The 13,709-nt window shown below is 45.6% G+C and overlaps 1 protein-coding gene across 1 annotated transcript in view; it reads right to left on the bottom strand.

Annotated features, from left to right (window-relative positions):
• RABGAP1 (RAB GTPase activating protein 1) overlaps positions 1–13,709 on the bottom strand; it is a 253,113-nt gene that overhangs the window by 31,613 nt on the left and 207,791 nt on the right. The window lies entirely within an intron of this gene.

Below are 13,709 nucleotides of genomic sequence, written 5' to 3'. Positions count from 1 at the left end.
TCCATGGAGTAAAGCTGTGAATATGTGACTACATATAGCAGTCAAGTTGACAAAAACTGGCACTGTTCTGATCTCATCTTTTTTTTTTTTTTACTCTTTATTTTATTGTGCGGAATTAACACAAGTGCCCACAGTGCCACAACAGCAAACATAGGCATATTTAGTAACAGTTTTCATCAGTAGGTTGGCATTAGTAAACATTGCACATTTTAATTATTTTATGTCAGGGTCCCGCGGGTGGCTGTAAGGGGAGGCTGCAATCCGTTTGCAGGACTCACCCTCAGTTATTCGCCGCCCGCGGTCTCCCCTTCCCCTACCTGTTGGCGAGCGGCGTCCTCACAGCCCCGGACGGCGCTCGCATCCTCCTTCTCGTCTCCCAGCGGCAGCATGTATAAGGCTGCACGCTGGGAGACCGCGCATTCATACAAACGCCGGGGTCAGCCACGTGACCCGGCGTTAAAGTCACAGCACTACAATCACAGTGGGAGGTATAGATATCTCCCACGTGTGATTGTTAATTCTGATTGGAAATTATCCAATCAGAATTAAGCACAGGATTTAAATACTTACCTTTCCTGTCTCTCAGTGCCCTGTTGTGGTCTTTGATACCCGTATTGCTATTTGCTCGTGTGTCTCTCTGGTTACCAAATATTTGGCTTGTTATTCCGACTCTCCTGTATTCTCCATTCCTTTTGACCTCGGCTTGTTTCTCATTCTTCTGTTTTCTGGCTCCCTTTACTCGGCTTGTCTCCTGACTATTCTTAGTGTGCTTAACCCGGGCCATTCTAAGGACCGGTATTGCACTCTTTCCTATCTGTGACCTGTTAGCGTGTTAGGTTCCCGAATCGTGACAATACAACAGGGCCATAATGGAACCTGCTGACATTCCACAGCTATTGGTTAATCAGGAGGCTAGAATGGATGGTTTAGACCACTGTATGGATCAGTTTGCTCAAGCTTTACAAACCATACTGGCTCGTACTGCACACTTGCAACCTGCCGTTCAGGAGGCTGCTGCTGCTGTGCCCGAACCTGTTCCCACTCCAGTACCCATTCCTGCTCACGTAGTTCATATGACGCCGCCACAGCGCTACAGCGGTGATCCAGCATTGTCTCGTGGTTTCCTCAACCAAATAGATATCCATTTGGTGATGAATCCACGTTCCTATCCCACTGACAGAACCAAGATTGCTTTTTTAATAAACCACTGGTCTGGTAAAGCTTTAGCATGGGCCAACCCCATGTGGGAGAATACATCTCCTATGTCCTTTGCAGATTTTTTGACAGCTTTCAAACGCACGTTTGATGAACCCGGTAGAGTTGCCTCTGCTGGCAAAACTCTGCTTAGGGTCCGACATGGTAACAGATCTGTAGCGGATTATACTATCGAATTCCGCACTCTAGCAGCTGAAGTGGTTTGGAATAACGACACCCTAGTAACAGCCTTTCAGGAGGGTTTGGCCGCTTACATACTGGATGAAATAGCATCCAAGGAATTGCCTGTTCTTTTGGATGATGTTATAGACTATATCATTCTTATTGACAACCGTATTAGAGAGAGGCGTAGTCAAAGACGGATGAATAGGGGCGGAGCTAAGCAACCAAGCAGCCCAGACGTGTCCAGTGAGAGCTCCCACGTCTGGGGACAAAAAACGGGGACTTCTACCCAAAAATCGAAGCTGACAAACTGCAACCCACGACAACAGAAACCGGGAGAGGCTGCTGCATCGGAAGGTGCTTCTCCTGAGCTCCGGTACAGCCAACTGGACACGCCGAGGCTTGCGGCCTGCGGCCTGCAAGGAACTGAGCCACGGAGAGACGGCCGCTCTCCGGGCACAAGTACAGCAACTGCAACTTTGTACACACCTCCCCCTCCCCCCCCCCCCGGTCCAGTGGGGGTTATCCTGGACGCCATACAGAACTGCAGTTGAGAACAACTTGCACCAGCATCAAGCAAAGCGCCAAAAACTCTTGCCTCGTGGCACATCCAAGATGGCGGCTGAACACTCACCAAATACTCAAAGCCTACCTCTAAGCTACAGGCCCCATCAAAGAACTGCCACAGATACCCTGCAACGCCTCAAGGAAATCTTCCTCCGGTTCTGGGAGAAACTGGACCAGCGCATACAGATGGCTCAGAGCAATCCACAATCTCTTTTAGTCCATAAAACCACTATAACAACCAAAGCCTTGATCGATTCAGGTGCGGCGGACAACCTCATGGATGAGAACTTTGCTAAAACTGCAGCCTTGACTTTGATCCAAAAGGCCACACCCTTGGCTGTTGAGGCCATAGATGGTAGACCACTTGAGAAACCTCTGGTGACCCATGAAACCCAAGAAATAGTTATGTCTGTGGGTGCTTTGCACAAGGAAAGGTTATCCTTCCAAATAATTGAATCCCCTACTGCTCCCATCGTTCTGGGTTTTCCCTGGTTAGTTAAACACAACCCAGTACTTGATTGGTGTTGTTTAGATATACTCTCCTGGGGGGAATCTTGTCAACGAGACTGTATGGCCCAAGTACGTCCTGTTTGTTTACTCAACGTGCCCACGGCTAAACCACTTTCTGTTTCTGTCCTTCTGTGTATGCAGACCTTGCATTGTTTTTTGAAAAGAGGGAGGCAGATAAGCTACCACCACACCGTGACTATGACTGTGCCATAAACCTGTTACCGGGTACTATGCCTCCTAGGGGTAAGGTCTACCCTCTTTCTGAGAAAGAAAACCAGGTCATGGAGGAGTACATACGGGAATCCTTAAGTAAAGGTTTTATTAGAAGGTCCTCCTCTCCTGCTGGTTTCTTTTTTGTGGCTACGAAGGAGGGCGATTTGAGGCCATGTATAGACTACAGGGCTCTAAACAATATAACGATTAAAAATGCCTATCCGATCCCTCTCATCACTGAGTTGTTTGATCGTGTTAAAGGTTCTAAATATTTTACTAAACTAGACCTCAGGGGGGCTTATAACCTGGTTCGTATAAAGGAGAATGATGAATGGAAAACGGCGTTCAATACATGTAATGGGGATTACGAGTATCTAGTCATGTCTTTTGGATTGTGTAATGCTCCTGCTGTATTTCAGGACCTCATAAACGATGTCTTTAGAGATGTACTGCATGTCTGTGCCGTTGTCTACCCTGATGACATACTTGTATATTCTCCAGATTTAAAGTCACACCATACTCATGTAAGGATGGTGCTTAAGAGGTTGTTGCAGAACGGTCTTTATTGTAAGCTAGAGAAATGCTTATTCGACCAAACTTCTGTAACAATTCCTAGGGTATGTCATTTCTGAACAGGGATTCAGCATGGATCCTTCTAAATTGGAAGCCATACTTTCTTGGCCCCTTCCCCAAGGACTTAAGGCAATACAGCGGTTTATAGGGTTTGCCAATTATTATAGGAAGTTTGTTAAAAACTTTTCATCCATTATTTCCCCTATCACTAAACTGACTAAAAAAAGGTTTACACCCCAGGGTTTGGACTCCTAAAGCTATTGAGGCCTTCGAGACTCTAAAAAAGGCATTTGACACTGCCCCTGTGTTACACCATCCTGATCCTTCCCTTCCCTTTGCAATGGAAGTTGACGCTTCTGAATCAGGTGTAGGTGCAGTGTTGTCACAAAGACAATCGTATACCGAACCCCTCCTTCCCTGTTGTTTCTTTTCTAAACGGTTGTCCGAGTCTGAAAAGAATTACGACGTCGGGAACAGGGAATTATTGGCTAAAGTGATGGCTTTTAGGGAATTGAGGTACTTATTAGAAGGAGCTAGACACAAAATCCTGGTTATAACCGATCATAAGAATCTACCCTATATCGCAGATGCAAAAAGGTTGTCCTCTCGCCAGGCTAGATGGTCTTTATTTCTTTCACGCTTTCAGTACATCTTCACTTATAGGCCTGGATATCGCAATGTCAAGGCTGATGCTATCTCCCGACAGTACGAACCTTTAGATTCGATTGCCTCCACTCCTGAACCCATTGTGCCTACATCTAATATAATAGCTGCTACCCGTTTAGTTATTTCGTCGCTATTCCTTGATGGTATCAAGACATACCAATCCCAAGCACCCACTGAGACTCCTGTTGGTAAGCTATATGTGAAAGTAAAAGACAGAAAAAAGTTGTTAGCTTTATTTCACACCGCCAAAACTGCTGGTCATCCAGGGGTTACCAAAACATGCACGGGTCTCCTTCAACAGTTTTGGTGGCCTTCACTTAAAAAAGACGTGGTGGATTATGTGCAGGCTTGTCATGTCTGCACACAGTGTAAATCCCCTAATGTAAAACCCCTGGGACTCCTAGTGCCCCTATCTGTACCCAAGAAACCATGGGCACACTTATCCATGGATTTTATTGTGGATCTTCCTTCATCTGATGGACAGACAGTGATTTTGACAGTAACCGATAGGTTCTCCAAAATGGCGCACTTTATTCCACTTAAAAAGTTACCTTCTGCGGTTCAGTTGGCTCAGGTGTTTGCCAAAGAGGTGTTCCGCTTGCATGGTATACCACAGGATATTGTATCTCCACCTCAGGGTTCCCTTGATGAAATTCGCGCCCAGTTACCTTGGCCCCTATATGGTATTGCGTAGGATTAATCCCGTGTCCTACTCCCTGGCATTGCCTCCTTCCATGCGTATACCTAACACTTTTCACACCTCCCTTTTAAAGCCCTTGCTCTGTAATCGGTTCTCTGGGTCTCTCAGGCGTTCCGATGCCCTCCGCACGGTCTCTAGTGACGTGTACGAGGTGGCTGCTCTCCTTGATTCTCGTTTCTCTCGAAGTCGGTTGCAGTATCTGGTGGATTGGAAGGGTTACGGTCCTGAGGAGCGGTCTTGGGTTTCTGTCTCTTTGGTCCGCTCCTTTCATGCGCGGTTTCCTTTGAAGCCTTTGGCTTCCCGCCCTCCGGGCGGTCCTCGAGGGGGGGTTATGTCAGGGTCCCGCGGGCTCCCCTTCCCCTCCCTGTTGGCGAGCGGCGTCCTCACAGCCCCGGACGGCGCTCTCATCCTCCTCCTCGTCTCCCAGCGGCAGCATGTATAACGCTGCACGCTGGGAGACCGCACATTCATACAAACGCCGGGGTCAGCCACGTGACCCGGCGTTAAAGTCACAGCACTACAATCACAGTGGGAGGTATAGATATCTCCCACGTGTGATTGTTAATTCTGATTGGAAATTATCCAATCAGAATTAAGCACAGGATTTAAATACTTACCTTTCCTGTCTCTCAGTGCCCTGTTGTGGTCTTTGATACCTGTATTGCTATTTGCTCGTGTGTCTCTTTGGTTACCGAATATTTGGCTTGTTATTCCGACTCTCCTGTATTCTCCATTCCTTTTGACCTCGGCTTGTTTCTCGGTCTTCTGTTTTCTGGCTCCCTTTACTCGGCTTGTCTCCTGACTATTCTTAGGGTGCTTAACCCGGCCATTCTAAGGACCGGTTTTGCACTCTTTCCTATCTGTGACCTGTTAGCGTGTTAGGTTCCCGAATCGTGACATGTTATCGTCGTGGTGTCAGCTATCAAGCCGGGCATGACTGGTCCAGAGGGAGCCAGTGAATGTGTTGTCCTGGAGTGCAGATCAGGCATGTTTAGTGTTGTGTGTCTTCTAGGGTATTGACCTACAAGGCGAGGTTTTGGGTGCATGGTATGAGGTATGTTGTGTCTCCCTAGTTTGTCTGTCGAGTCCCCAGTATGGGAGGGAGAGCTGTTACTGCAGATGTGGGTTGCCTCTGGCTGGTATGCGTCCCCTATTGGGGACTACCCCCAACCCCTTGTGTCAGTATGTCTGTTTGTGTTTATAAGGTTCGGGGTTTGGGGGGGGGGGGGGGGGGGCATTGATGGGTGACCGGCCTGTGGTGATTACGGCCGTGAGTGGTTATGCACCTCGGCGTCTGGAATATTTCTATCCGGTGTGTTGGTGTATGGAGGCTGAAGTCGATGAGGTCTACACAGATGTGGTGTAACACAATTGATAACAAAAATTTAAAAAAATAGTCAATTTGGGTAAACCAAAGAATAGATTGTGGTGGAGCTTAGAGGGTATCAACGTTGGAGTCCATACGGGAGTAGAGCGAAACCATCTTGGTTTGGAGGTCACATCCTGGAGATTTGCTGTATCAGCAGTCTCTGACGGTTGTGGCGGTATTTTTTCTTCGTGGTAGTCCCTCAGCAGGTCTTTCGTTGGTGCGTTAGATGAGTGGGAGCTCCTGGTATGAATTCGGCCACGGTAGCTGGAGAAGTCATCTGAGGAATAAGAGTAATCTTCCTCACCTGCCGCCATTTTGTCCCATGCAGTCTTTTGCGAGTGCTGGAGAAGTTCCCCGATATCGTGGGTGGTAGGGTCCTTGCCGGCTTTTGTTTTTTGTGTTTCCGACCCATCTTTGTTTCCCATGTCGGGTGAGGGTTGCAGTGCCCGGGTAACTTTGCCTGTTAGCCCCGAAAAGCAAGTTTGTGCGGTATCTGGTACGGAGCTCCTGGAGAACACGTCCGTTCTGCTCCTCCGCTAGCTCTGCCTCCCTGATCTCATCTTAAAGGATAACCGTGTAGCATGTTTTAGTGTTTTTGTACCGAACTATAATCCATGTGTCTAGTGGGTCCTGCATGCCTCTGAACTTAGTTGTAGTTTCATACGAAGACACAATTGCAAAGCTTAACTAAGTCTGTCTCATCTTTCATTTAACAGTTAGACATGTTGGAATATTGTGATGCTCTTGCTTATTTAACTAAAAACTGCACAATCTGTTGATGTGCCATGTCACTGTCTATGTTTTTGTTACCATGGCACTGTAATCCTGATTATATCCTCATGCGCAGCAAAAATAAAGAATTAAAAAAACATACTAAAATAATGAGCTAATTAAGGGGAGTTCCCCTTAATTTCCACCTGTGTGGGATTTGTATTGCCAATATAAACCCACTACTGACTCACAGAGCTTGCTCACTGGAGTTTGCTTGAAAGTAGGCTATTTAAAGTAGTCTCTTTTAAGTAGTAGTTGAAACAACAATAGTTTCAACTACAAGGGAGCATAAACCAAGAGCATAAATATTGTTTTGCTCACTTGTGCTTTTGGTAACTGGGGATGAGTGCTAGCAAGATTGCGAGTTTTACTCAGTGCACATCCTGCTGCATGTATGCATGCCTGGATGAATCTGTCCAGGGTCTATACCTCTGTGGTGGATGTGAGCGAGTGGCTTTTCTGGAAGCTCAGATAGGAGATCTGGAGAGGCAAATTGCAACACTAAGGGAGATTGACAATCTTGAGAGGAGTCTTCTGTCTCCCGGGTGTTCGGGTCCGGCATTTTGTCGACAGAGTGGAGGATTATTGGGAGGGGCTGGGGATGACCCAGCTGTCATGGTCCATATAGGTACCAATGACAAAGTCAGAGGAAAATGGAAGGTCCTAAAGAATGAGGTAAGGGAACTAGGAAGAAAGCTAAAGAAAAGGACCTCCAAGGTAATATTTTCAGAAATATTACCTGTGCCGCACGTTACAGCAGATGGTCAGGGGGAGATTAGAGAGGTCAATGCGTGGCTGAAGTCTTTTGAAAGGAAAGAAGGTTTTGGGTTTTTAGAGCACTGGGGGGATTTGGCGCTTGGGTACAAGCTTTATAGTCGTGATGGATTGCACCTAAACAGAAGAGTCTGCTGTGCTGGGGGATAGGATGGCTAGAAGGTTGGAGGAGATTTTAAACAAGTAGTAGGGGGGAGGGTGCAAACAATCTAGAAAATGGAGATAGCTCAGAACAGAGGAGTTAAGTAATATTGAGAAACATTCACAAAAAGTACAAATGACTCATAATATTAAATGTATGCTTACTAATGCAAGGAGCCTATATAACAAAATGGGGGAACTAGAGGCAATAGCATACACTAAAACATTATACTAGGCATAACAGAAACATGGTGGGATGAGACACATGACTGGGCAGTTAACTTAAATGCGTACACGTTATTTAGGAAGGATAGGAAAAACAAGAAGGGTGGTGGGGTATGTTTGTATGTCAACCATGAGTTAAAGTCAAATCTTAGGCATGTGGATTTTGACGAGGAAAAGGTGGAAGCTTTATGGGTAGATATCTGCTTGGGGCAAACAAAGGGAATCAATTATTGGTTGGGATATGTTAATAAACCACCTAATGTAAATATTAAGGAGGAAGAACAGCTGTTAGAACAAATTGGGAAAGCTGTAAATTTGGGTAACACGTTAATTATTGCAGATTTTAATTAGCCTGACATAAATTGGGATAGAGTGACTAGTACTTCAGCAAGGTGAATCAGGTTTTTGAATGTGTTAAATGACAACTTCATGTCCCAACTGCTACAAGCACCAACTAGAAAGGATGCTGGTCTGGATCTCGTTATAACAAACAGTGCTGATCCTCTGAACAACATTCAAGTAGGGGAGCATTTTGGAAATAGTGATCACAATATGGTAATTTTTTAAATAAACTCTAAAAAGCAAGTGGGTTTAAAAAAAACGTATCATTTTTAAAAAGCCAAGATTAGGTTAGCTCTACAACATATCAACTGGCATAAACTCCTTAGTGAAAAAAAACACTAAATGGAAAACACTAAATGGAAACTATTCAAACAAATATTAGAAAGGTACATTTCTCAGTATAAAAGAAAAATTGAAACCAATGTGGCTTAGTAGAAAAGTAAAACAAGAGATTAAAAATAAGAAAATGGCATTTAAAATCGGACAAATCAGAGGCATCCTATATAAGATATAAGGTAGCCAATAATGCTTGCAAACAAGCAATTAAAGTGGGCAATTAAATTATTTTTAAATTTAATTAAGTTTTATTTTTTAATTTATTTTACCGAGTGCCTCGACCGAGGTACTCAGTATAAGAAGAACATCGGAAGCCTGTCTGATTGTTTCCAATGCTCTGCTCTACACTGGCGGGCGCCACGTGCGGAAAGCCAGAAGTGACCGCTCTGGGCGGAGCGATCACTTGGGTGCCCGGCAGTAAGGGGGGGTATTCCACGATGCCTCGACATCGAGGCATCGTGCAATACCCATAGAGCAGCTGAAAGTGATCACGATTAGCCGCGGACGTACCTCGTCCTTAAGGAAACTTTTTTGTCGGACGTACCTCATGTGCGGTCCTTAAGGGGTTAAATTAGCACTTAAATTGAAAAAGAAAATTCATATTTTTTGATTTGAAACATAAAAAGGCAAATGAAAGAGTCTGCTGACATGCCAGATTTTTCAATACACATAATGCTATAATGCAATTTATGATCATCTTAAAGAGACACTCCGGTCACCATAACAACTTTATCTAAATCAAGTTGTTATGGTGCCAGAAGGCCCTGGGCGTCCTCTTACCTTAAGGGATTGAACCGTTCTTGAGTGGTTTAAAGGTACACTATAGGCACGCAGACCACTTCAGCTCATTGACATGGTCTTGGTGCAGTGTTCCTGTCCCCCTTTTTGAAATACTGCAATGTTTACATTGCAGTACTAAGACAGCCTATTTCTACCAGACAGCTACAAGAGGCATTTTCGGGAGTTTACCAGACTCTTGGTACCTTAAAAAACGCTGCATGGGGACATCCAGCGTCAATGAAATCCCCATAGAAAGGCATGGAGTCAATGCTTTTCTATGGGGAGGGCCTTATGTACTTGTAGCACTCGCAATGATGTGCAGTAGGTCCCCCCCGTTGGAGGAGGGACATCGTTGCTGTAATCGGGTAAATGACTTAAGGGTTTTTAACCCTTTATGTGCCACAGGGGGAGGAGGGCCGCGTGGGAAGCGGGGGATCAGAGGGCACTGTAGTGCTAGGAATACAGATTTGTATTCCTACCACTACAGAATCCTATTAACCCCAAATGTTGCCTCCAGCACCGATCCCCAGGTCCCCCAGGCAGCATCTGGCTTCTAAATCTGAGTTACAGGAAGTGCAGAGTGCCACCGGTCAGGGACACCACTGATTGTTGGTTCAATTTAAGATTCTGGTACTTGCTTACGAGTCTCTACACAATGCTGCCCCAACCTATCTATCCTCAATAATAAACAAGTTTGTCCCGTCTAGGCCCCTGTGCTCTGCTGAAGACCTATGTCTATCCTCTGTCCGTACTCCCACCTCTGATGCTCGCCTTCAAGAGTTCTCCAGGGCTGCACAGAACTCCCTTATCTTCTCCGTTTGACTTTTAACCAATCTCCATTCCTTTAACAAAGCATTGAAAATTCACTTCTTCAGAAAAACAGATCAATTAAATTGATAAATATTTACAGGCATATCTCCACCCAAGGTGTACCCGGAACAGCACATTATCAGGTGGTATTCATCTTCTCCAAGTGTGGAGCTTGCCTTTTTCTTATACTTTGTATAAGAGTTTGTTTCAATAAACAGGGCCCTCAACCTCTCTGTTACTATGCATCAAGCTTGTCTGGTTACAAATACGTGTCTGTTAGTCCACCCATTGCACAGTGCTGTGGAAATGTTGGTGCTTTATTAATGATAATTGTCTAGAGCTGACACTCTAAGTCAATCAGTACAATAATGGGCAATGCTTTCCTATGGGGAGGGCCTAACGCACTTGGGGCGTTTGCCACGCATGTGCATTTGGTCTCCCTGCTGGATGTGAGTGCCAACCCAGCGCTGAGGGACAAATTTGAACAAAATAGTTTTATAAAGTTGGCGGGGTTTAATCATATATAATACTTTAATATCTCTTAAACAAAACTGGCACAAATGTTAATTTTTGCTGCACAAATCAGCACAAACGCACCACAATAAAACGGTATATTTTCTTTTAAAATGTAATAACATGGATTGCAAAGTGGGTGTTGTTTAATTAAATATAATGCTCAATATTTACAAAAACAAAATTGCACAAACATACATTTTTTTTTTTTTATTCTTTATTTTTGAGTGCATGAATAGACATAGCTGCTTACTCTGCCACAATAGCGTTCGCAAGCATAAACATATCACATTTGTTTTACATTTATGGCATTCAATCAGTGCACAATTTTTGTGTATAACTGTATAAACAGAGCATAGCTTTATAATGGTTATGTTTTATAGTTAGATTTAATAGCTTAATCTGCGCTTTTTAAGATATTTATGCACGCTAAATAAATACAAGGTAACTGTGTGAACCATATAGTGAAAGCACCGAGTTTAAAAGATGGTGATAGGATAAAGAGACAGTGGAGAGACAAAACATAGTCAGAAGATACAGTTGTACCAGTGTGGGATATAATTCAACGTTTAGAATACATGCTAGGCCATCCGAGTATTTAACGTTTGTGTATAGTTTTGTTAATGAAGATAAAGCACCGCTTTGGGGAATTAAACGATGTGGCAGCGCTACGTTGCCTTGGTGCCCAGCCCCCCAGTATGCCCAAGCTGGCTAGAGTGGTGTTATACCGCCACGTGGAGCAGTGGCGGGAGAGACTAGGGCGTGGGTTATGCTTAGTGGGTGATGTTGGGTTGTAGGCAGCTTAATATAGGTGTTGGACTAAATGGAGTAAGACAGGTTTATCTACACATTATATTATAAAATAAAACTGTTGTCACTTGTGTGCCACTGGGTCTCTTAGATCTCAGGTGAAAGTCTCTGTCAGACGTGGCTTGCTTGACAGCCCGTTACTGTAGTTGGAGGGTCAGCCGATACCTTGGCTGGGCGCTCCGCTTCCATGTGTGTACTGTCCAGCAACTAATGTCCCATACATGCTCAGGGACTCTTCGTCCCGCACCGTATCATGACAAAGGAATAGTCCGTCGCTTCTGGACCAGTTGCTGGTGTGCTGATTGCGAGGTAGTGGAGCAGTGTGGCCTCTCGGGTCTACGCAGTGCTTCCGCCCTCAGGGGGCTTTGCATGGCCCTACCGCAGGCCTGCGGGCGTTGTGACAGGCGTCGTCTGTGTTGGCTGTGAGGGGATGTAGGGCTCTCCCGGAGTGGGGTGCTGCGCTTCATGTGGGTGACCGGTACTCCTGCATATTCGAGGGGTACGTTTTCCTGGCATTTTGCCTTTCGCGTTCGTTTCGCTGCGGGTACTGGTTTGCCGTTCCCCCGTCTCTTCCGCCATTTTCGTGCCTGCCCTGGAGTTGGTGTCGAGGTACAGTATTGCGACCCCGAAGGCAGATGTTGTGCCAGGGCTCCTTGATGGGAGTTGACCTCCGGCTGGTGCGGGTGGCAGGCCAGCTTGTGTCTGTGGGCGCTGTGTGTTACCAGCACTGTTTTGTTGCCGACCCTCTCAGTGCCGTTAGGGCGCGTGGCGTCCACCATCTTGATTGAGGGGTATAGGCCGCAGATCGTGGTGGTAACGCTGCTGGGCCTCGGATGACCTGCCTCAGAGTTGGGACCGGGATCACCCCCGCCGGCCCAGAGGGGGGAACAGGGCCAGGTCTTCACCGATTTGGGCCTCTGGCCGGGTGCTGCTGGGCGGCATAGCAGGGCAGCGGCCGTCCGCCCCGCTCACCGCCGGAGAAGGCCCCCTCAGGTGCAGAGAAGATTTCCCCTCCAGGGGACTGGAGCTCGGAGAGCCAGCCTCGCCCTGGATACAGTGCCCTCCGTGCGCTGAGTGCTCATGCTGTCGGTCTGAAAACACGTTGAAAATCATGCTTTTAAGGTTTTAGAGAGTGTAAACCGGCAGGAGCTGCTCGTACTTGCGACCGTCTAGCTCGGCGGTCCGGCCCCGCCCCCGCACAAACATACATTTTTGCAGCACAAAACAGCAAAAAAGCAGCTCAGATGAAAGGTATATTTGTTGTTACAAAGTAATAATGTTTGAAGCAAAGTGGGTGGAGTTTGATCATATATAATGCTTAATATCTCCAAAACCAAAGCAGCACAAACATGAATTTTTGCAGCACAAACTAATGGTATATACTAATTCACAGTTTAAAAATATGGGGTGGCAACTACACAGCAGAGTTTAATTGGATAGTGGGTTATATAAATTTTCCATGAACAAAGTGTTATAACTAAAAAACCAAAGAAGCACAATGAAAAAAATGTACCTGCACAAACGCAGAACTAACCAACCAGACAAGTTTAATCTGTGTTTTGGCTTTTGTTGGGGGGGGGGGGAAGGGGGTAATAAAGCAAAAAACTATTGCTATTATCTTAATAATAAAAGAAGCACAAATTAATTTTTTTATGAATTGCATATTTGTTTTTAAAATGCAATAATGTATGGTGCAAAGTGGGTGGAGTTTGACCATATATAATGCTTAATATCTATTAACAAACGTAAACACAAAGGCAGCACAAGTGATTGGCATATTTTTAATCACATTTTTATAAACATGGCTGCCAACTTTACACAGCTGAGTCGAATTGGATGGCGGGTTACATCATTTTTTTAAATCGTTATTAACTCAAAAATGAAATGAGATAAAAAGGAGAATTAAACGGCACAAACGCTGCACTATCTAACCATCCTGGTTTCATGCCATTTGGCTGTTGTAGGGGTGCTGGTTGACCTTTGGTGACCTTTATTTAATTGCTTTATAATAAAAGCAGCACAAATCTTAAAGGACCACTATAGTGCCAGGAAAACATACTCGTTTTCCTGGCACTATAGTGCCCTGAGGGTGCCCCCACCCTCAGGGTCCCCCTCCCGCCCGGCTCTGGAAAGGGGAAAAGGGGTAAAACGTACCTTTTTCCAGCGCTGGGCGGGGAGATCTCTGCCTCCGATCCTCCTCCGTTCCGCCCCGTCAGCTGAATGCGCACGCGC

The sequence above is a fragment of the Pelobates fuscus genome, chromosome 9 (genome assembly GCF_036172605.1).
Source record: "Pelobates fuscus isolate aPelFus1 chromosome 9, aPelFus1.pri, whole genome shotgun sequence".
NCBI classification, from domain to species: domain Eukaryota; kingdom Metazoa; phylum Chordata; class Amphibia; order Anura; family Pelobatidae; genus Pelobates; species Pelobates fuscus.
Note: the sequence above shows the minus strand (reverse complement) of the source record. Positions and strands in the feature narration are given on the sequence as shown.